Consider the following 23,692-nt stretch of genomic DNA (forward strand, 5'->3'; position numbering starts at 1 on the left):
GAGCTCTTTTTTTTCTTTTTCTTTTCTAAAATATATTTTTATTGATTTCAGAGAGAAGGGAGAGGGAGAGAGAGAGCTAGAAACATCAATGATGAAAGAGAATTATTGATTGACTGCCTCCTGCACATCCTCCACTGGGGATCGAGCCTGCAACCCGGGCATGTGCCCTAGACCAGAATCGAACCTGGGACTCTTCAGTACACAGGCCAATGCTCTCTCTATTGAGCCAAAACAGCTAGGGTTGAGGAGCTCTTTTGATGGGCCATTTTTGGATGCAAATTTAAAGAAATTTGTGGTCAAAAGGGGGGATAAGCAATAAAATACATGTTTGTTTTTTGACTGGAGTAATAAAACTTTGAGAGAACTTTTGCACCAACAGGAACTACATCTTATTAAAAACTTCTGCACAGCAAAGGAAACCATCAATAAAAAGAAAAGGCAGCCGGCCGGTGTGGCTCAGTGGTTGAGCGTGGACCTATGAACCAGGGAGTCACAGTTCCATTCCCAGTCAGGGCACATGCCTGGGTTGCAGGCTCGATCCCCAGTAGGGGGCGTGCAGAAGGCAGCCAATCAATAATTCTCTCTCATCATTGATATTTCTATCTCCCTCTCCCTTCCTCTCTGAAATAAATAAAAATATATTTAAAAAGGAAAGACAAACTACTGAATGGAAGAAAATATTTGCAAATCATGTATCTGATAAAGGGCTAAAATCCAAAATAAAGATTTGGGCAAAAGTAGGTTTACAACTGTTCATATGGAAAATAATACAATAATTAATAAGTAATAATACAAGAATAAATTGTATTTCGGGTACTCACAAATGTAAACTTACTTTTGCACCACCCTGTATATAAAGAATTCATATAAAAACAAAGAAAACCAATTTGATTATAAAATGGGCAGAAGGTCTGAAGAGATAATTTAAAAAAAACATACAGGTGACCAATAAACATATGAAAAGATGCTCAACATCATTAGTCAATGCAAATTAAAACCACAGTGTGATAGGAGAGCACTTCACATCTATCAGAATAGCTATTAACAATAAATCAAACAAGTGTTGGCGAGGATGTGGAGAAAAGGGAACCCTCGGGTACTGTTGGTGGGAATGCATATTGGTACAGCCACTGTGGAAAACATTATGGAGGTTCCTCAAAAAATTAAAACTAGAACTACCATATAACCTAGCTATTCCACTTCTGGGTTTTTATCCAAAGAAAATGAAAATACTAACTTGACAAGATATATATACCCCCATGTTTATTGAAGCATTATTTACAATAGCCAAGGCACAGAAACAACTTAAGTGTCCATTGGTGGACAAGTGGATTACAAAATTGTGACACACACACACACACACACACACACACACACACACACACAATGGAAGTATTGCTTAACTATAAAAAGGAATAAAAATCTTGCCATTTTCGATAACATGGATGGACTTCAAGGGCATACGACCTCTCTTACATGTGGAATCCTATATAATAAAAGCCTAATATGCTAAGTGTCCAGTTGTCCATTCAATCAATCAAAGCGTAATATGCTAATGATATGCTAAGGCCACTCAACCACTCCATATGATGTGCACTGACCACCAGAGGGCAGACGTTCTGACTAATAAGTTAGCTTGCTGCTGGGGTCTGGACAATGGGACTGAGCAAGATGGGCTGGACACTCCCTGAAGCCCTCCTGTGGTCCCTCCCCAGCTGGCCAACTTCCCTCACCCCTCCCCGGCCTCGATCATGCACCAGTGGGGTCCCTCGGCCTGACCTGTACCCTCTCGCAATCTGGGACCCCTCAGGGGATGTCGGAGAGCTGGTTTTGGCCTGATCCCCAGGCCAGGCCAAGGGACCCCACTGGTGCATGAATTCGTGCACTGGGCTTCTAGTATAAAACAAAACAAAACAAAAACCAAGTGCATATATACAAAGAAAGGACTGGTGATTGCTAGAAGCATGAGGGTGGAAGAAATAGATGAAGGGGGGTCAAAACCTTTTTTAAATGACTATTTTTCTGTGTATATTGTTGCATAATTGCTGGCTAATGAGCTTTATGAGACTAAAATAAAATTGAAAAGTAAAAAAAAATAATAAACATTAAGAATACTTTAAAAAGCTGTCAATAACAGATGAGAGGAAACTAAAATCATCAGGCGTTAGGAACAAATGGGAATAATGCAAAAAAAAAAAAAAAAGAAAAAGACAAAATACAGCAAAAATAATGGAGAAGCAAATGTTTGCTAAAGTCAAAAGGTGAAAAAACACACCTTGAAATTCTTGTCCTTTGCCCTAATATTCAATGGCATTTTTGTTTTGTTTTTAAAATAGGGAGATTGATGTCCTTTTAATGGCAATTACAACAGCTCCCAAATCAAACAAATGATAAAATAAAAATTCACTTAATTGACTGATAGGTTTGAATTAGTCATTGCCAAGTTTACAACTTTCCCACAACTCCAAGCATTCTTTCCTTAAGAGAGACAGGGTTTTTGCCCCCCTGCCATGATGACCCTGAGTAGCTTTCTGGATGACTACAATTCTGTCTTTTTGTGTAACTCACTCAGGAACACCCATTCCCCAAATCAGAACTCTTAAATCAAAGCAATGGAGGACAAAAAAATAAGTACATATCCGTAAGACCTGACAATTCTGATAGCACTGGCTGTCCCAGAAGTCTGAGAGGAACTCCTGAGTTAAAGACATTCAAACCTGCCTCTCACTCCCACAACCTTCACCAAATCCTATTTTGTCCTCTAAACGAGCATTCATACTTTTTTCTTCCTTATAATCTCAGTTCTACAATACTAATTTATCCCATCATCACTTCACACCTAGACTACTTCATCAGACTTAATTCTAGACATGCTCCCTCCTTCTATATGCTGCCAGAATAATCTTTCAAATGGACCACCTTGCAAGTATCACTCCTTTTCCCCAAGAACTTCCTTTACTGTAACCTAAAGGCCATTTTTTCTAGCATGAAATGCAAGGTCTTCCAATCAGATTCCAACCCCCTTTTCACCTTCCCCAAACTCAACGCTGGTTTTGGCTGACTCCTTTCCTCTGATGTTTGTCACGTCTGGAGAATAACAGGTGCTCATGCCACCCTCCCCTAAACCAATGATTCCAAAATGGGCTGCATTAGGGACCCAGAGCAACTAGTTATGTTTTGGGAACCTGAAGTTCCCCCAGATGAAACCAATGTGCATCCAAGTTTGAGAACTGCCCTAAAATTCCTACAGCACAGCTGTCAAAGTATAATGAACATCAGAATTCCCTGGGGGCAAATGGGGGGGGAAGAAAAACAGATTGCCGGGCCCCACCCCTAGTGTTTCTGATTCAGCAGGTCTGGGGTGGGCCCATCAATTGGCATTTCTAACAAGTTCCCAGGTTATGCTGATGCTGCTGGTCCAAGGACACCACTTTTAGAACTGCAGCTCTACAGTTTTAATTAACATAATTATATAGTGTAAATATACTGGTATGTATCAAATAACATTTCATTCAACGTCACTTTGTCATATGCGCTGCTGTAGGAATGAACTCTTTTGTTTATCAATTAGCCTATGGTAAAACTGGTTTCTTTACATGTTGTTTCGCTTAAAGTCTCAGAACCTATCAACGATATTAAGGACTTATTGGACATATAATAATAATATGTACATACAATAGTTAAATTATTATATGTACAATTTTTTTAGCAAAAAAGAATGTAGCATGTTCTGCTAGTTTAATTTTTTAACACATCTGTTTATGAACCAATCCTCAGAATGTTTTAGAAATTATCTAGTCCAATTTCCTTTTTATAAATAGACTCCGAGAGGGGAAGTGATTTGTCCAAAGGATCATAGGGTTATTGGCAGAACTTGGGCTAAGATTCAAAACTCTCAATTCCTCCTCCCACTCAGTTCAATACTCTTTCCACCACATCCTTAATACATCTCTAAGAACTTCTCCAATTAGAATGGACGTTCCTTGCTTGAAGAGATCACTTTTGTTTTTGATATTCCCCACAGCATCTAGCAAGCCTAGCAAAGTGCTTAGCACATAGAGTAAGCATTCAATAAACATTTACTGATTTCATTTTATGAAGTACTTGGCCTCATACTTTGTGAGCTGGGTTTGGCATAGTGCTGGCAATTGGGCAGCTCTGCTCCAATCACTTAGCCATAGTGTAAATCCTTCACATCAGCATCATTGCTGGTATCTGCTATGGGGACAATAATAAGCACATAAACACAAATAAATTATAGGGGTTTTAACAATGGAAGGAATGATAAGTTTATAAGGTGACACTTCAGTTCTCAAGTTGGGTTCAGAAAAATGTTTACAGCGTACCCTTTTTATACCTAACAAACCAGAACAGCAGTAAAAACCTGGCAGTTAAGGAAGTCTAAAATACACTGCTTTGGTAGTTAGAATACTTAGGCCAGTGGTCGGCAAACCGCGGCTCGCGAGCCACATGCGGCTCTTTGGCCCCTTGAGTGTGGCTCTTGCGCACGTACAGTGCGATTGAAACTTCGTGGCCCACGCACAGAAGTCGGTTTTCGGCCTGGGCGAGTCTGTTTTGAAGTGGTTCTAACGCTGAGCCACACTCAAGAGGCTAAAGAGCCGCATGTGGCTCACGAGCCGCGGTTTGCCGACCACTGACTTAGGCCAATGGTCCCTCAACTTTTTTGTGGTGAGGCCCTCCTTGTTCCTTAACAGAAATTCCAAAAGCAACTGAATTAAAGGTAAAGAAAAGAGAGGGATGGAAGGAGATGAAGAAAAGCTAAAGCTCAGTGGGAAGCAGCTGGGTGAGCCCAAGGGGCAAAAGGATGTTGTCACACACCTGGCCTTGTATGCCATTGCCATTACACCTCCCCAGACCATCCAACTATTCCCAGCAGCTTCACTGGGAGGTGGATGACTATGCTAGGTCTTATGACTCACTGAGCCCATTTATACCTTATGATGTGGACAGAGTGATCATTTTGCCATTGCTACAGTGCAGAACTTGGTATTAATTGTGACAATGACCACAGGAAAGCACTGGCTGTGCCACTATTTGGTTCACCACTGGCACAGAGTAACCCACAATCTTGGCAACTGAACAGGAATCCCCAGCCTCCATCATGGATTGTACCTCTAGGGCAGTGATGGTGAACCTATGACACGCGTGTCAGCACTGACACGCGTAGCCATTTCTGATGACACGCAGCCGCTGAGGCGGCCGCATGCCGAGGATGAAACATTTGCTGCTCCTGAGGATGAAACATTTGCGAAATAATGTTTTTTCCTCAAAGTGACACACTACCCAAGTTATGCTCAGTTTTTTTGGCGAAGTTTGACACACCAAGCTCAAAAGGTTGCCCATCACTGCTCTAGGGAGAGGTTTCCAGTCTAGTCTCTTTCTCCTTCCCCATTAAAATTTGCTGCTTATAACAGATGTAGGCCAGTATAGTAAATCAGGCAAGCAGTGAAGCCGAGAAAAAAAATATGTATTTTTCTAATAACAGGTGTAACAGGTGTAAAAGATCCATACCTAAAAAATTACTTCTGATATACAAAATAAATTGTTAATGCCCTGGACAGTGTGGCTCAGTTGGTTAGAGTGTTGTCCCTTACATCATAAGGTGGAAGGTTCAATTCCTGGTCCGGGCACTTACCCAGGTTTCAGGTTGTGGGGTTTGATTGTTTTCTCTCTCTCTCTTTCTCCCCGCCCTCCCCCTTCCTCTCTCTATAACCAATAAAAATTATCCTCGGGTGAGGATTAAAATTTTTTAATAAGTTACATAGGTCAATTCTATAAACAATTCCCTCCTTTATTAGTATTTTTTCAGGTAATTGTATAAAGTTTTTCACTCTGGGTCTAATTACACACCTGATGGATACATTCCATGCACAACTGTATCCCCAAGATATCTAACCCTTGAGTGATCACTCTAATTTATGTTCTTTTTTAAAATATATTTTATTTATTTTTACAGAGAGGAAGGGAGAGGGATAGAGAGTTAGAAACATTGATGAGAGAGAAACATCGATCAGCTGCCTCCTGCACACCCCCTACTGGGGATGTGCCCGCAACCAAGGTACATGCCCTTGACCGGAATCGAACCTGGAACCCTTCAGTCTGCAGGCCGACGCTCTATCCACTGAGAAAACTGGTTAGGGCTAATTTATATTCTAATTCTCGATGCCTTGTCAGTTTTTTTCTCTTCCGATGACTTTATCATCACCATAACATTTGCTTATCCTCTCAGTCTTAATGTCCTTCTCAGCCCCAATCTTCCACTCTTGCTCCCTTCCTTATTACTTACTGCATACCATAGAATGATCTGTTTCACAGCCAATTCAAGAAAGCAACACATACTTGCAGTTGCTCATAATAAGCACCCAGTTCCAATATATAGAAACCATTTACAATAAGCCTTTTAAAAACCGAATCTTTTCACACAGGTTTAGTGTAGAGCTGGCTACACTGAGTAACTGCATGGAGGTTCTGGTGTTAGAGGTCAATGCTTCTAAGAGGCCTGCAATAGCCTTTGGCCCAAAGCAATCAAACTCTAACCTGGATATTGGCTTAAAGAAGGCATGAACTCACAAACTGTCACTGTTGCTAGTGACACCACAAATGCAAGGGTGAAAAGGGGCTCATTGGGTTGTAGGGCAGGGGATTTTTCAAGTCTGGAAATCCACTTGCAAAGATGGCACAATGTCCCAATGGTGGCAAAGTCCCAACCCAATACTCACAATGACCTGTCCAATAACTACTGCGCAACCAGATGGTACTGGGCAGCTCTTCCACAAGCTCATACTCTCACTTTTCAGGAGACCCATGATACAAAGTTATGTCACTCAAGAAGCACTTCTCTTATTTTAATAGTACTTAAAAATAAACAGTGCACATTCAATTACAAGTTAATAATAAAAAATTGCCTGATATATTCTTTGTATTTCTGAGTCCAAAATGTACAAAGGTTTTTTAAGATTAATATATATATTTTTAGCAGTTTTAGGATTACAGAAAAATTGAGTGAAAAATAGTTTCCATACACTCAACATCCTCTCTTAGTTTCCTCTATTATTAACATCTTGCATTACTGGAGTATATATTTGTCACAACTGATAAGCCAATATTGATATATTGTTATTAACTAAAGTCCATAGTTTACATTAGGGTTCACTCTTTATGTTGTGCATTCCACAAATTTTGACAAATGTTGAAGTTTTTTTTTAATCCTTCACAATACATTGAGGAATAATAAATCACCTTACCTAAAGACAATTTTAATTGCTTTAGCTTTGTAAAAGGAAGTTTCATAGTGATATTATAATGTAAATCATTCGTTTCTCTTTGATGATTCATGGTTTCAAAGACTGTCTATAACATAACCCTGCAAACATATTTGACTTTGATTATCAGAAAACCAACCATTCACAACTCTCAAACATCGAGCTTGGCTCTAAACATGAAAGGAGTTTGAAGAAATTATTGGACCACAAAAGGAAAAATGATAAAACAGCCTCCAAGACGGTATCTGACAAGGGGCATTAGTCTGCTGATGACTCAGTCTGGATATGTTTATAAAAACAGCTGTGTCATTAAATTTTTTAAAAATTTAAATGAAATTGGGTTGAAGTGAACATGATTTTGTGGACCATGTTCATGAATTATAGATGCAACATGCATTGGTAGACTTGTATGATGTACCTGCATAGACAAAGAAAAACCAAACTCCTGCTTTTTTATTGAAGGGTTTCTAGGGCTGTGTATCTGCTCCTGAGCTTTTTTTTTTTTTTAAGTATGTGTAACCTTTGCTTGTATTTTGTATTAAAAATAAGAAAAGCAACCCTTTATTGTTGAACATGTTGCATTGTCCCCTTTATTCTGCCCCCCGCCCCCACTCTTTCTGGGACATTTGAAGCAAGTTATTTTTTTTTCTGTATATTTTCTGCTTTTGTAAGATTTTGTTTTGTTTCAAAATAGCGTTATAAAAGGGCTTGCACCCTCAAAACCAGTTGTATCATAAGAATGCGGAGCAGTGTAAGGAGTGGCATTAGGACAAAAAGATGAGGAAGAAAATTGGGGAAGGAAGACAGAAGTCAGGAGTAGCAGATGGAGACTAGATGCAGGACAGAGTGATAGCAACAGAACAGAGAGCCAGCTAGACATGAAAGCACAATGACATGAAATTTTTGTGAGGGTAAATAAGGAAGGACAATAGTATGGCCCTTAAATTGCTTAATAATTGTTTGTTCAATTGACTATATCAATGAGAAAGTAATATTGAGCATATTAAAAGTTTGTGTAAGTACATAAAGATGATACACCAATGCACAGAAAATTCACTTTGAATCTGGTTGAAATCTTTTGTAAAGCTCAAGGGATAGGATTATTCCTGAGTAATAATAAAGATACGTTAGCTGGAGGTACTGATATACATATACATACACATACACACACACACACACACACACACACACACACACACACTAGTATATATGCATACCGATGTAAAATATTTACCCTCATTTTTCATTTACAAATAAACATGAAATACATTTCAAATTATTTTATTTGTCCTGTTCTTGAGGAATTTGACATCTCACTACAACTACTTCAGAAGAACATACACCACTTTCCATTTCATCAGAGTTATTTTTCTCTTGGCTATAATTTCCCTTCGATGTAATGAAGCTATTTAATAAGGATGCTGTAGTTTACTTGCAGGCAAATTTGTTAAGAACTAATATTTAGAAAATTGGGATAGCATTATTTTCTTAAACATAGAAAAGAAATTGCATTTTGGATATAAATATAGTCTTTGGATAGAGAAGGCTCCAAAAATTTTCAAGTCTAAGTTTAGAAAGTGGCTCTCACACAAAGCAGCTCAGTGGTTGCTTGGGGACATGGGCAGAGGGAAGAATGTACTGCAAAAGGGGCCTAAGGAAACTTTTGTGTGAGTGATAAAAATATTCTATATCCTGATTGTGGCAGTGGTTTCATGGGTACATACATTTGCCAAAACAGCAAATTATATGCTTTAAGTAGTAAATGCAGTTTATTTTATGTAAATGATACTCAATAAACTTGATAGTAACATTCCACAATGTGTATGTATATCAAATCCTCACATTGTACCCTTTAAATATGTCCAATTATATTTGTTAATTATTCCTTAATAAAGTGGGGAGGAGTGGATATTTTTAAAGTAACTTTAAGAAAGGCTGACTGCTTATTTATATAGATCATTGATTTTCAACCAGTGTTCTGCAAAAATTTTTAAAACATGCAATACCTGACTATTTAGTCAGGGGCACTGACTTCTTTCCCTTAGACTATCAAATAAAAAAAAAGAGACAACAGCCAACACAAAAAATAGCCATTCGGGGTGCATGAATCAAAATTAAACTTTTTTTTCCAGATCAGCAAAAATATATTTTTTGGTGTGCCACAGAATTTTAGTAATTATGTGTGCCATGAGATGAAAAGATTTGAAAATTGCTGCTATATATGCAAGTATAAACTTTCACCACCTATTAGCTTAGCTGCTTAGTTTCTTTCCTAAGTATGGTTAGGTGCGCTTACTACACTGGAAATTCCTTCCAAGTTCCTTCCTTAAAAAGAGGCAGAGCTTAAGGGGAAAAGGTTACTGAAGCTCTGCCTCTTTTAAGGCACATTGTTGGACCCTTTCACTTACATGTTTATTTCTCAATCTGGTTAAGTACAGTATTTCTAAATATCAACCTTCTGTTTTTAGAGTACCCTTTAGTGAAGCAGGTGAAAAGCAAGGTTGTATGAAAATCCTAAGCCATGTTGCAGTTGGATGTGCTTAGCACAGTCCCAAGGGACCACACATGAAATGAAGAATTGCTGTTTATCTGTAGCCAGAATTTGAAAGAATACTAAATGCATGACCATCATTACTTTTGTTTTTGGCTTTGAAGCTCAAGAGACTTTGAATAACAATACAAGTTGTCTAACAACCAAATTCAATTTCAGCTCATAAAAATTTTGAACCCAGCCAGCTGGCTCAGTGGTTGAGCGTCAACTTATGAACCAGGAGGCCCCGGTTCGATTCCGGGTCAGGACAAATGCTGGGGTTGTGGGTTCAATGATCTCCAGTATGGGGCGTTCGGGGGATGGGGAGAGGGGGAGTGGCAGCCTATCAATGATCCTCTCTCATCATTGATGTTTCTGTCTCTCCTTCTCCCTTCTTCTCTGAAATCAATAACACAATATTTTTTAACATTGTTTTGAAGAAACACACAAAAAATAGAGCCACAACTTCTTGTGGCCTAGAAGAAAATGGTCCTAGGATCTTAAAACTTGAATTAACCCTGGCATCTGGAGATGTGGAATCTTTGACAAGGAACTTACAGTGTCTCCTTAGTTTCCAAAAGCTATCTGGCTAGGAACTTTATTATTTCAAGTATTTAAAGCTATAATTTTTTACAGGACAATTCTTAGAATATGTTGAAAAATAAAATTTTGTTAATTTATATGTCTAAATCCACTACTATGGCTTAGGGATATAACATTTTTGAGACTTTATAGTCCATGTGTATGTATCTTTGTGTCTATGTGTACTCTTTAGTCTCTTAGAAACCTGGGTGGGCAGGGGACACCTGTTACTTCAGCTCACCTGGACACATGAGAAGCCATATGATTGATCATGTCTATAGGCAGATGCTAACAGTTTCACAGGCAATAATGATATGTAAAACTAGACCCCACAATCACTGACAAACCAATGCTTAATTTCGTCCTAATAAAAGCACACATTTAAAAAATGTTTTTATTGATTTTAGAGAGAGAGAAAGGAAGAGGAAGAGGGAGAGGGAGAGGGAAAGGGAGGGAGGGAGGGAGAAACACCAATTGGTTTCCAACCGCAACAACCCTGACACACCCCAATTGAGGACTGAACCTGAAACCTGGGCATGTGCCCTGGCTAGGAATCAAACTGGTGACCCTTCAGTGTACAGGATGATGCTCAACCAACTGACCCACACCGGCCAGGGCATAAAGCACACATTTTTAAACTTGACAGGAGTCAAGCAGCCTTATCCACACTCTAAAACTGAAAGTGAATGACAAAAAGTATAGATATTTAGTTTTGTATCATCCTTGTCAAAACAACCTTGATAAGGCCTGGCCAGTGTGGCTCAGTTGGATGGGCATCAAAAAGTTTCTGGTTGATTCCTGGTCAGGACACATGCCTGGGTTGTGGTCTCAATTCCCATTAGGGAATTGTGTAGGATGCAGCCAATCTATGTTCCACTCTCACATTGATGTCTGTCTGTCTGTCTGTCTCTCTCATTTTCTCTGTCTCCCTTCCTCTCTCTAAAAATCAATTTAAAAAATCTTGATGATAAAATCTAAGTATCCTTAGCTATCACTACCTTAGTATTGAAAAGTATATGTAAAACCTTGCGGATACTATAAATTCTTGTGATTAGACTATGGATGGATCATTTTGTGTCTTGGAATATATATAAAATCCAGAGTTTTATGTGTATAATTAAAATATAAATTCTACAAGAAGTAATGTGCTGACCACAAAGACTTATTTTGATTTTGCTTTTCTTTTTAAAAAATGTTTTTTAAAAATATATTTTTATTGATTTCAGAGAGGAGGGAGAGGGAGAGAGAGATAGAAACATCAATGACGAGAGATAATCATCAATGGACAACATCATGCACACCCCCTAACAAGGGATTGAGCTTGCAACCTGGGCATGTGGCCTGACCAGGAATCAAACTGTGATCTCCTGGTTCATGGATTGATGTTCAACCACTGAGCCACACGGGCCAGGCAATTGTTCTTTTCTTTTTATAGGTTTCACTGCATTTAAAAAAAAAGTACACACGGATCTTCTATCTATCTGTGCATTTCCACCTACAGAAGTTCAAAAATAAAGTACAATAAATCTCATTGTTTAAATACAGAAGAAAACCCATTTTCTACTAGGCATACAGTGTGCTACTTGGAAGAGCTGACAATGCACACATTCATTAACAGGCATGAATGAGAAACAGGAGCAAAAACTCTTTAAGAACACACCCCTAGGCAAGGGTAAAATTTCCTCATTTGTTCAAATAGTAAGCCCTTAGCACTGAGTATTCATATGCATTATTTCACACAGGGTTAGCATTTGCTGGGGTCCTGGCTATAGAGAAGGGATGATTTTGTGTTCACAAGTTTATAAGTATAGGGGTAAAAGAAAGTTTACAGTTGTTCATATGAAAAATAATACAACACCAAACTGTTTCTTGTACTCACAACTGTAATCCTACTTTTGTCCCACTCTGTATATGCGGCCTATGTTATTTCTGAACATATTTTTGTTTAATTCTATTCTATCAGTGACATTCTGCACTGAATGACACCAGCTCTTCTTAGCCCAGATTTGCTCCCAACAGCAGCTTCCCTGCCCATCTTAGGCTGAAAAAAAGGACCTGGCCCAGTCCGGGTTGGTAACTATAATACTGGTAACTATAACACAGTAGAACGTGAAAATGATGATGTGGATACACTGAGAACCAAAGGGGAAAAAAAGAAAGTGGGTAGAGTCAACTGTACTAAAAAAAAGTCACCCTAAGAGTGAAAAGGACACAGGCAAAGGAAACACAAAGAGAGAGTGAGCCACACAGCTACAAAGAGAGACAAAGAGAGCAGGGGACAGAGAGGGAGGAAAGCTGAAAAACTTTTTTAATAGTGCCAAATTCAAACAACAATTATGTCTGTTAATGATGCCACATTGCCAGCATTTGCTATAATTTCTTAACTTCTTACCTAAATTTGGAAGCAGATGCAATCTTTAAAATTTCTTTCCCACAATTTTAACAGATATCTCATTCTATAAAGGAAACAAATAATTTTGTACAGCAACAGCTTTAATTGTGTTCTTCTGGCTTCCATGTGTAAAGACTCATAAAAGTTGTTTTCTGTTCCTCTTGTTTGGCATGTTTGATATGCCTTGGTCCTTGCCCCATAGGCCAGGGAAAATTAAACCAAGGGCCAGATGCACAAAAGAGGTTCCCGACCACTGATACTCAATTTCAATAAAGTAAACTATATGAAAAATTCTTGTACTACTCACAACTGTTTTGATAATTTTCTGAAATTAGGAAACACTTGGTCTTTTTTTTGTATCTTTTAGTATAGTTAATATACTTCCACCATAAAAGCCTGTTATTTTGAGGGACAGGCTAACAAAAAGTTCTTGGCTATGAGAAGTTTGTAATTAGAAAATAAAAACTTACCTAATATGGAGGAATTAGAACTTCATACTGGAACTCCAACATTAACACATTATATGATCTTCGAACAGGTGCTTGACCTCTTTGAGCCTCCTTTTCCTCACCTGAAAAATGAAGGGGGGCGGGTATTGATAGTCCCTTCTAGCACTGAAATTCTATCACTCAAGTTTGAGGAGGAGATATTTTAAGGGGATTGCATGAACAGGCCACAGGACAGTCCTCCAACTCCCTGGCAGCTTTCTCATTTCACTCCTTATGCCCATGAGTTCTATCTAGAGATGCAACAATAATTCAGAAATTTTGTTAAAATTAAAAAAAATTAATTTAGACTACACTTATAGGTTGGAGATTTTACAAAGAACTTGAGTTCACAATTTAAAAAAAATCACTGCATTTTAAAAAGAAATACAGCCCTGCTGGTGTGCTCAGTGGTTGAGCAGCAATCCATGAACCAGGAGGTCATGGTTCAATTCCAGTCAGGGCACATGCTGCAATCATCCAGTAGAGGGCACGCAGGAGGCAGCCGATCAATGATTCTCTGACATCATTGATGTTTCTATCTCTCCCTCTCTCTCTAAAATCAATAAAAAACATATCCTATATAATAAAGAGTTAATATGCAAATTAACCCTCATACCCTCACAAGATGGCCGCCTACAACCAGGCCAGCAGGGGGGTTAGTGAGGGACAACCAAACGACTGAACACCAGGCTGCATAGGGCGACCAGGCTGAAGGGGGGGGGGGGGGGGCCGTGAGGGGCGACCAGGTTGGCAGGGGGGCAGTTGGGGGTGACCAGGCCAGCACGCAGAGGAAGTGAGCAGAGATCAGGCCAGCAGGAGGGGGCAGTTAGGGGCGACCAGGCAAGCAGGCAGGTGAGTGATTAAGAGCCAGCGGTCTAGGATTGTGAGAGGGATGTCTGACTGCCAGTATCAGGCCTAAACCGGCAGTCAGATATCCCCCAAAGGGTCCCAGATTGGAAAGGGTGCAGGCTGGGCTGAGGGGAACCCCCACCCATGCATGAATTTCGTGCACCGGGCCTCTAGTTAAAATAATAAAAAGAAATACAAAACATTGTCACTAACTTCTGGGTGGTGAATTGTAACTCGTTTTTATTTTCTTCTTTAGACTTTTCTGTATTTTCTGAATTTACCTACAATGAAAAAGTACTACTCTTACAATTTAAAAAATTAGATTTTCAAAAGGACTAGTGTGTTCTTACAAGTTTGATCTGATCTCTCAAGTCTATTCTAAAATCAATGGGAGGGGGGCACAAAATCAGACAGTATCACAATGAGTATCCATACATAGTGGTTGATTACCAAAGTAGCTGATTGCTGTAGTCAGAATCAGGACATTATTATTACAATCAAAATCTCCAGTTCACAGTCCTAAGTGGAAATCAAAACGTGCATTTTATCTAAATAATATTTCTTTTCTCCCCAGCATACTGGCCCTTGAGAATCATGGTTAAAATTCCTTTCCAATTTAAAGTAAAAGAAATGAAACACGAGGTTCTTCTTCTACCCACAAAAAAGCTTGCCAGATAAAATAAGATTGCTAATGGCTGTTTCTTATTTTTTCTCTTTTTATGCTCTAAAACACAACATATCAAAAGTGAAATATTTAGCTGTCAAAACAAAACACACCCTCATATGAAAAACGAGTATGAATTTGATGCAATTTTTTTATAAAAACAACTTTCAACAACTTTCATAGAAAAAACACAAATGCTTAAATTGTGTAAAAAGATGACAAACCAAACATTGCATTACTACATTTTATATGGCAGTCTTAGAGAAGGTAGAAGGTAAGCTGCAGAAAGGATCTAAATACAATTTAGTAACTTCCAGTTGTACAATTATCAAGTTTTCCAAAAATTCAAGTAAGATAGAAAATGAAGTTTCTAAAATGATGACAGGCTTAGTTTGGGTAGATCTCCAGAACAAATACCACGTTGCACTCAGTTCTTATCTGTTGAGGAAGGTACAGCAATTGACCTCTCCATTCTCTACCTGAATATAATCCAGCAACTACAACACATTACCACTTAAATTACTTTTTATAGGACTGGTTACTCACCTCTCTGCAGCTTGCTCCTCAACTCACTCCTTTCATCAACCCCAAACTTTAGATCAAGCAGCAGGGGAAGTGGCTTAGTCGTGGGACTTAAGTTCAAACCCCAACTCTGCTAATTATTAGTTGTGCAATCTTAGACAAGTTACTTCACTAATCTTATCTGTGAAATGTGAATAACTACTTTGCAGAGTTGCTAGAAGATAAAATTACATAATGGGTGTAAATTCAACTCATGGATTTTCTAGAATTATAATAGGCCTTCAAGTAATATTGGTTCCCTTTCCCCCCCTACTCCTGGCTACTTATTCCAAGTATGATCAAATTTAGGGTTCATGGTTTTAATTACTCTCAAGCAAGTTCAATGATATAGAGAACATGTAGTAATTTTAATTTTGTTAAGTAAGATTTTGAATAGAGCACATGCCCCAGGGAAGACAGTATGATATTGTGCTTAAAACCATGAACTTCTGAGGAATAAACAATATTTTGATGTCTACTTCCAACCTCGATCAGCTGTGAGACCTAAAGCAAGTTACTTTACCACTCTGAGCCTGATTCCTTATTTATTAAATGAAGAGGATATACCATGCATACCAAGTGCCTGGCACAGAGTAATTACCATCAATGGTAGCTGTTATTGGTCTTTTAATTATTCAGGTCCATGCATGGGAATCAGTCACTTTTAAGACTAGTAAAGTGAGCTCAACAAACTACCAAGTCACATCAAGAAACTGTCATTGTTCTCTACTCTCCTGAAGTTACATTTTATAGCATTTTATAGAGGAAATTACATCAACCTCAACACTATTGACTTTTTGGTTTAGATCACACTTTGTTGCGGGGGGTGGGGTGGTGAGAGCCAGCTCTGTGTGCTATAGAATGTTAAAGCAGCATTCTTGGCCTCTCAGAGGCATGCCAAGCCCCAAGTTGGAATAGCTAAAAATGTCTCTGGACAATGTTCAATGTTTCCTGGGGGCAAAACTGCCCTTGATAGAAATCACTGGTCTTGCATTCTTCACAAAAAAGGGGAATTCTCAAAGATCTCAGGAGGTAGCCCTTCAGCGGGGCAAGGGCTTACTGGAGCTACTATTTAGTATTAACCATTCTTCTGGGCTCCATCATCTATTATTATCCACTAGAGGCCCGGTGCATAAAATTCATGCACTTGGTGGGGTGGGAGGGGGTCCCTCAGCCCAGCCTGCACCCTCTCGCAGTCTAGAAGCCATCCTGGGAGCCCTCGGGGTGTGTCAGACATCCTTAGCACTGCCACGGAGGTGGGAGCCCAGCTTCTGGCTGAGGGGCGCTCCCCCTGTGGGAGTGCACTGACCACCAGGGGGCAGCTTCTGCGTTGAGCGTCTGCCCCTTGGTGGTCAGTGCACATCATAGTGACCTGTTGTTTCGCCGTTTGGTCTATTTGCATATTAGCCTTTTATTATATAGGATAGGATAATTCTAAGTTGATCACAGAAAAATAAATTTTTTGGCCCAATATGCTGTCAGAAGATGCTTTAAGTCACAGGAAGGAATGCTGGCCTGGCCATCTTCTCACTACTCTATAAAGAGATACAAAATGCTGAATCTAAATATCAAGAATTTTACTATGTCTTATTTGTTTTACATAAAACTTATCTTTTAAAAAAGACCATAAAGCTTAAGAAGACTTAAAAATTATATTATTACTCAAAATGAAAAGTATTATTAGCTGGGGAGGTGAGATAAAATTTATGCAGTGAACAATTCTCTGGAAAGAAATGACTCCACTGTTTGCATGGCTAAAGCATATTTAATATATCTAATAAAGTGCCATGCTAATGTCCAAAAGACTGGACAACTCTCAATTATTCACAACAAATTTATTGTCTATCTTTCATTTAGTAACTGCACCAGAAGGCAGAAGTCATTTCTTATCCACTGTGCATCGCTGCACCTAGCACACAGCCCCCAACAGAGAAGGTAACCCAGTAATGTTTGTTGAATAAACGAATGGTCAGATACTCTGCTTAATTAAGTATTCCATTGACAAAAAAAAAAAAAACACACCCAACCCTACCCTTTCTTTTCTCTTATCCAACAGGAACTGAAAGAAAAGCTCTTTTAAGAGAAAATAATTACAGTTGACTCCCTTTTACCCCAAATCCCAACAACTGGAAAGTTCAATTAACAAAAAAAATTTTGTAGGCAAAAGTTGGGGAAAGCAGCCAAAGAGTTAAGTTCAAGCAAGTGCCAACATTTGTTCAACTCCCACAAGGTTATAAAAGCCAATGCTACTGACACCGGAGGTGAGAAAGGGAAGGGTGTGGGGAAGAAGGGAACCAGGAAGTGGAGGGCAGGAAAACAGGGATCAGTCTGGGGATGTTAGCTTCCATTCCTTCAACAAACTTATTTTTTTAAAAAATGGTGTGGGGCAATTTCTTACACAAAGTCTTGATTCACAAATTACTTTTCAAATGGGTGTTAACAAAATCTTTAAGGCTATTTAGAAAGATATTTGATCATATATTTGTTAATTTCTGAAATGTCATCTTTTTTTCCCCTCCTAGTCCCACAGGGCAAACAACAGGTTCTCAAAAAGCTGGGTAAAAGTCACTCAATTTACACTTTCTTAAATACAGAAACTTGAGACCCACCACCCATCAACATTCTCCTCTCTTTAAAAAATTTTTACCTCTCAGGATTCTATTCCTAAGAGAAAAAACAATCAGAGTTAAATCCCCAAGGCCAAAAAAAAAAAAAAAGTTTAACTTTTCACTTCCTAAGGGCTGTTCCTGGTTATCCTCAAGGGATTGGTTCCAGGACCCCCACAGATACTCAAATCTGTGCATGTTCAAGTTGCCTGTATAAAACTGTGTAGATCAATGCAGACAGTCGGCCCTCCATATCTGTGGACTCTCGAGGCAAATGGAAAACAGTACAGGTATTTACTGAAAAAAAAAAATCACCTTGTAAGTGTACCCTTGAAGTTCAAACCTGTGATGTTTAAGTGTCAACTGTACTATTTTTAGACTGCAGCTTATGCATAGAATTCGTATCACATTAACATTAGAAATGGTGCATATAATAATGTTTATTTAAATGTAGTTGCATTAATCTTTGAGATGCAAATCTCTACTTCTACTTAAACATTTTCAAGTTAGCATTCCCAGTAAACAAATACTTATCTTATTTCAGGGTTCACTAATTTGACACTTATCAAATTAGCTCCAAATACACTGGTATCATACAAGAGAAAATTTTAACAATTTAAATCTTATACAAATTTTGTTAATGTTTCAGGCAAAATCTAGACTTGGTTAATAAGAAAACACACAACTCCTTCCTTCTCCAAAAACTCAATAGGGGAATGGTAGCTTAGAATTTCAAAAACAAGATATGGCTACAAAACCTATATGGTAGTATTAGACTGTAATTGTTGGGAGGTGGTTTGTACAAATCATGGCCTATCTGACCAATTTCCTGTTGCATAAAGATTGTATTCGCTCTTCAAAATGTTAAATAAGCATTTTAAAGACTGAAGGTAAAGACTAGATTGGAACCTTATGTAACCAAAATGGGAAAGCAGTAAATAGCCTCACCACATTAAAGGCCTTAGCCTCTTTAATATGTATTCTTCTTAAGCAAATAAAAGCATGAGTTTCCAAAGGCAAAGCTACCATCCCAGAAGCCCTTGCTTCTTCAGTGTAAAGAATGGGGTGGGGGGGGGGGGGTTCTGTTCCCAGAGAAGAAGAGCTGGGGATGGAAAGGCTTTGCAAAATTCCAAGGGGCCCATAATTTAAATTTATGCTATTCTGCAAATGTTCACATTTCCAAGTAACAACATAAAACTTACATTAAAACTGTCTTAATCAAGATAACAGAAAAAAAAAATTATTCCTGCTGCTCTATAAGCTTGCCATAGATTTGATAACCCAGGGAAGAATTACAGGCAAAATGATGGCTCCAATTAGGAAAACAGGATCTATTCCAAATTCAAATCAAAGGGGGCTTGGATAATCCCGATGGAATAATTTAAATGAATATAGGGGACTCCCAGCAAAGACATTCGATGTTTATTCTATTTCTACCTCTTCTGAAAGCCAAGCAAAAATGCTACGACAGCCCTTCAGGATATTCAAAATCCAAACCTGGAGTCCCCTTAATAAACTGTATTCTCTTTTTTTCCCAAGGGGTCTCCCTGGTACAGGGTTTTTATTGTAAAGGGCAAAATCAAAACAAACCCGAGAGACTCGCCCAGCCCCAAAATGCAGAAAATAATGTAGCACTGAACCCGAACCACACACAGCCTTCCTTTGCAGATTTCCACAAGTCCACCTCGACCTGGAGGATAAGAGGCCTTGAGGAATGGAAAAAGAAACTTCGAAAGCACAAAGCGCTCCCCCAGAGCCTAGAACAGAAGGCACCTTGTAGGGATTTCAAGCATTTTGAGGCGGAAAGGTTACACCCTGCAGTTTTGAAAATCCACCTTCTAAGGCTCAACCCACGTGATAGAACCTTCCTCTAGCTTCTCTGGGTTCCACGCTGGAGCTGAAATCCACCACTCTCCTCACCTCCATTCGCCAATCCCCCGCCCTTCCCTTATAGTGAAGCGCAGCGGGCTCTCCCCTCCCTCCCCATTCTCCCTGCACCCTCCCCCACTCCTCCAACCCCTCTGCATCTCCATGGAGAAAACCCAGGCAAGCCTTTTACCTCCACTCCCTCGAGTCCCCACCCCCACCACCCTTATTGAGGCAGGTCCCCCTCCACTGCCTCCCCAATCCCCACCATCCTTGATTAGAAAACCAAGGGGAGCCCCCCCACTTCACCCGCTCCCCACAAACCCTGCTAACTCTCCTTGTGGAGAAAACCAAGAGGTGCCCCCAACTCGCCCCACACCCACTGCCGACATCCTGGGTGGGAAAACCTAGAGCCCTGTTCTCTCCCTCCTTCCTCCCCATCATTCCGCATAGGAGAGCGCGGAGAGCCCCCCTTTCGCTCCTGCCCCTCCCCCCATCTCCACCTTCTCCCTCCCCAGTCGCTCCCCAGCCCCACCGCCCACCCTCTCCCACCAGCTTCGCGAAAGCCCCAGGGAGGCCGAAGCCTACACCAGAGGGGAGCCCCGTGTGGGGGTCCTGCAGCGTGCAGCCCGTTGCACGCTGATATCATACAAGATACCCGCCCCCTCCCCCGGCCTAGCGGCTGGGGCCAGAGGCCGCAGGTAGCCGGCCCCCGAAAGGCCGGGCAGACCAGAGCGACAGCAGCGGAGGCGGCGGGGCAAGAGGGCAGTGGCTCCCGGGGGACCCGAGCCGGTGGGCGGGAGGCGCACAGGCACGCACTCGCGGTGAGAAAGCGGGCTTACTGCCTGGGGATGCTCGGCCGCGTAGTTGTCCTGGCGGCAGCCGCTACCTGCACCGAGACCGAAGCTCGGTGGCGGCGGCAGCGGTGGCGGCGGCGGCGAATTGAGCCCCCTCAGCCGGGCGCGAGATGTAGGGCGCGGGAGGGACGCGAGGGGAGGGGCGCGGGAGGGGGCGGGGAGGGGAGGGAGCGCGCGCAGGGGCGGACGCCGCTGGCCCGGGGCGGGGCGCACGCCAGCCTTGGGGGGCTGTGGTGCGGAGCGAGCGCTTGGGGGCTGGTCCGGCGGGGGGCTGGGGGCGGGAGCACCGCGCACTCCGCGCGTCCACGTGCCCCGCTCTCAGTAGCCGCGGTGCTGCCTAAATGGCGTGGGCGCGCGGAGAAGGTGGCTTCGGGGTGGTGGTGGCGAGCGCTTCTCCGAAGGGCCGACCCTAGCCTGGAGAGGAGGGCGGGCTAGGGGCTCCCGGGGCCCTCCTCCCTCGCGCTGCAGCCTTCGAGCGTGGTGGGGAGTCACGAGTCACTGCAGGCAGCCTCGCCCAGGGCTGGGGAGGTGGGAGTAACAAAGAGAGTAGAGAGAAGGTGGCCTGGCCAGGGGCCTCCGCTAACCTGCGTACTCCCTGCAAAGCGACCGGGACCCGGAACGTACCTCGTTTCGCCCCGACTGCATAACTCCGTGGTTCGGAGTGGCGCTGAGGGACCCACCAGCGACCCTTCCCCTTAGTAACAAGCAGGAAAGGGACGAAAGGAGCCTCATCCATAGTCCAAAGCCACCATCCAGAGGGCTTTACATCACGCAGAAAAACACTGATGGCAGCCGCACGTGGTCACTCATTCATTCACTTAATATTCAGTTTACTGAGCCCTCACTTATGTGCCAAGAACTATGCCAGGCGCTGGAGAGACAGCGCAGAGTCCTAGAACACTCTCCACCCTGCCCTGGGTGCCTGCAATCTGGTCGGGGAGACAGATGATAAAGAAGTGATAAAATAATCAAATCTGGGATAAGACCCGTGCAGGAAAAGAACAGGGTGCAAATTGTGTGGTTAGGAAGGAGTAGGTGGCATTTAAGCTGAGCCCTGAAAGTTATGAAAGGAGCGACCATAAAAACAGCCAGGGAAAAACCTTCCAGAAATAAGGAGCAGATGTACAAAAGCCAGAAAGAGAGGACAAACCCCGATGCCTTGGTGGTGATTATGATGGACACCAAAAGAGCTGGGGAGAGTAGCATAATAAAATGTTGGACAAGTTGCCAGGGACCAGATCATGAACTGCATCTAGTCAATGGGCAGACCGTTTTATTCCAAAATAAACGGGAGGCCATTGAATGAATGGTTTTACCTTGGGGTATGACATGACCTGATTTATAATTCTTTTTTCTTTTGGAGTAATTGTAGGTTCGCATTCAGTTTTAAGAAATAAAACAGAGATCCTATGTACCCTTTACACATTCCTGCTCCCATGCAAAACTAAAATACATGATCACAACCAGAATATTGACATTAGTACAATCTATCAATCTTACTCAGATTTACCTGGATTTACTTGTGTGTGTTTAATTCTATACAATTTTATCACGTGTAGGCTCATGTATCCACCACCACAATCAAGATATAAAATAGTTCCATCATTACAAGGATCCATCCTGTTGCTTTTATAGCCACAGCCTCCTGCCCAGTTCTCCCAGTCCCTCGCCATTGGTGACCATTAATCTGTCCTCCGTTTCTACAGTTTTGTCATTTCAAGACTGTTATGTAAATGAATCATACAGTATGTAACCTTTGGGGGTTATTTTTTTTCCACTCATCTTCATTACTTTTTATTGCTGAGTAGTATTACAGGTCTGACTTATATTTTTCAAAGACCACCTTGACTATCAGAAAGGTTTAGAGGAGATTGAGAATCAAAGGACTAGTTAGAAGGCTTTCCCAATGGTCTTTGTCAAAACTGATGGTGGTTCAGTTGAAGATGGTGCCTTTGGAGGGAAGTTTAAGGGTTTGATGGAACAGGTCTGAAGAGGGAATTGGAGTTGAAGTCGACACAACATAGTGTAGACATTTCACTGTAAAGGGAAACCGAAGTAGAGTAGAACAGAGGGACAAGTAGGGACAAAAGAAGGTTAAGTTCTTCCTTTTTAATTTCAGAGATGAGAGTGAGTTTAGGAATAAATCAGTAGGGAGGGGTTGCCGATGAGAAGGAAGGGCTTACTAAAGTAGTCCCTGCCTAGGTGAGAGCTGGATTGCACTGGGAGGATGGGCCCTCCACCTGCTGAAGGGCATCCTCCTTTGTAAAGACCAGGAAGGTATATGCTGATCAGGGGATGGAGTGGAGGCAGTGTGCTGTGTACTTCCAATCTGATGACTTCTGTTCCCCACCACCCACTAGGTTCACAAACTGGGCGCTGGCCTCCTTTAGGAGAGAGCATAAGCCCTTGCAAAGTTCCCTTCTCTCTCCTAGGCACCAGGGATCTGGGCCTTCCCCTTTTCCCATTTCAAGCCCTGTGAAACACTGAAGTTTGGTCTTTCTGGATGGTAAGAGAGACTCTCCTTCACCCTTTTAGGAAAAGAAGGAGCTGATCTGCCCCACCCTGATCCTGGGAACAATTAACTCCAAAGCAGGGACTCCCCAAATAGAATACCAGCCCAGTGTGCAGCCCCAAATAGCCAAGAGGCACCCAAACTGGAGGGCTCCAGATGAAAGGCCCTCTCCCAGGGAACCATCTGGCCATCCTTTGGCACTCAATCAGTGTTAGTTGTGGGTCATTTCTCACAAGACCCCTTTCTTTCTCCATCTTTCCTTTCCTCTTCTTTCTGCCCCACCTTCTTTCCCACCCACCCCCTTCTTCCCTTCCTTCCTCCCTTCTTCAGATATTTGTAATGTTCTACTAGGTGCCAGTCAGCGATCTCCCACATTTCTAAGGATTGGTCCATCCTGCCTGCCTCTTGACACTTCATCTCTTTGGATTTGAACTCAACTATTGTGGGTCATGTGGCCACATTATTCCACTTAAAATATGTGGGGGACTCTGCTGCAGAACAA

The 23,692-nt window shown here is 41.4% G+C and overlaps 1 protein-coding gene across 2 annotated transcripts in view; it reads right to left on the reverse strand.

The window, feature by feature from the left end:
- The window catches only part of FHL1 (four and a half LIM domains 1), a 72,302-nt gene extending 51,540 nt beyond the window's left edge, over nt 1-20,762 (reverse strand). Inside the window, exons 1-2 of one of the 2 annotated variants that reach the window (XM_028135975.2) lie at nt 20,664-20,762; nt 13,258-13,358 (exon numbers count right to left, since the gene is read on the reverse strand). The gene's annotated coding sequence lies outside the window, so the exon portion shown is untranslated. Of the gene's footprint in view, nt 1-13,257; nt 13,359-14,337; nt 14,396-20,663 lie in introns of those variants that run through there. The other variant, XM_054728362.1, reaches the window with a different exon arrangement.
- Nucleotides 20,763-23,692: the final 2,930 nt, after the last annotated feature.

Source organism: Eptesicus fuscus, chromosome 1 (genome assembly GCF_027574615.1).
Source record: "Eptesicus fuscus isolate TK198812 chromosome 1, DD_ASM_mEF_20220401, whole genome shotgun sequence".
Classification (NCBI taxonomy): Eukaryota; Metazoa; Chordata; class Mammalia; order Chiroptera; family Vespertilionidae; genus Eptesicus; species Eptesicus fuscus.